Here is a 1501-nt window from a genome sequence, read left to right as displayed (position 1 = left end):
CTTGAGCAAGACTCATGTGAGTATCCCCCGAGATGGCCATCATCCTGAGGTAAGTCCACACAAAAGACCGCTTCACAGCTATTTAGCTGCAGCTTATCTTCCTCTCCTTGCCATGACCTTCTTGGCCTTGTCCATCAAAGTTCTCCAGACAAAGGATTTCACCACCTTTGCCCAGGACTTGCCTGGACTTGTTCATCTATGTCCTTCAGGCAAAGGATTTCACCACCTTTGCCTAGGACTTGTCTGGACTTGTATAAGTCCATCTGTGTCCCCAGCAAGCTTTGAGGCACTAATGTTAGCAGAATAATATCTTACATCTTGACAAGCAAATTTACTGGCTTGATCGACTTGACAGAAATACCCACAGATTACCTTCACTTTGGTCTCAGATGTTCTATTTTGTGGTTACGTTTTTTATAATTATAATTTATTTGACTGGGTTTTCTTCACAGCAACCTATACGATGTTGTATTTTCTGTGACCAAAAGTGTTTATCAACATAGGGATGTTTTATCTATTGTCATAATAGTGCTTGCATGATGACAAGACTTCCTCCATATTGCTCTGACCCACATCAAGGAGGGTTTTGGGTTGTGTTTTTTGTTTTGTTTTGTTCTGTTTTTTTTTTTTTTTTTTCTTACTAAGTAGTGAATTCTCAAGGACTGACTGGATTAGGTCACAGCTGGAAGATGAACAGTGGTTGCTTTTATACCTCTTGCTTGGACATTTATTTATTTATTTATTATTTACCCTTCACCTGTTAAACTGTCTTTATCTTGACCCATGAGTTTCCTCTACTTAGCCTTCCCTATTCTCTCCACCATCCCACTGAACGACAGAAAATGAGCAAGAGAAAATGAGCAAGAGTGAGGGTTTACATGCCAGATGGTACAGATTCACCACATTTGCAAGTGGCTAACCAATGGAATTTCCTAATGACTGCTCAAGAAAATTACAAGTGCCTGCTCTGAGATCATTTTACAAAGAGACAAAGAAAGACTGTATCTGCTCTTTCAGAAGTACCAGAAAGCCCTATAAATTCTAAAGTGAATTAGAACACTGTCAGTGATCAGAATTGTGAGGTGCTGCAAGTGCTACTTATCTATCTATCTGTATGTGTGCTTATGTCAGAAATAAAGTGAGATAAGGAAACCGTAGATATCTTGGAATATTTTAGATGAGTGATAATTTTCTATTTGCATTGGAAGTGTTTTAACGGTTTTGATTTACCTGCATGCTAGCTAAAATCTGTTACTCTCTGAAAATAGAATCACAGAATCATACAATCCTTAAAATTGGAATATACCATTAGGGATCACCTGGTCCAACTCTCTTGCAATAAACAGGGACATCAACAGCTAGATCAGATTGCCCACAGCAGAGAGCTGTATTCAGTTTTGTGATTGAATGCAGAATACTTTATAAGAGATAGCATCTCTAGCTGTAGAAATGGCTACAGAAATGCAGCATGCTCCTAATTACAAAAAAAAAAAAAAAAAAA

This window comes from Meleagris gallopavo, chromosome 1 (assembly GCF_000146605.3).
Source record: "Meleagris gallopavo isolate NT-WF06-2002-E0010 breed Aviagen turkey brand Nicholas breeding stock chromosome 1, Turkey_5.1, whole genome shotgun sequence".
NCBI lineage: Eukaryota > Metazoa > Chordata > Aves > Galliformes > Phasianidae > Meleagris > Meleagris gallopavo.
The sequence above is the reverse complement of the archived record's forward strand: the minus strand, read 5'-3'. Positions refer to the sequence as shown.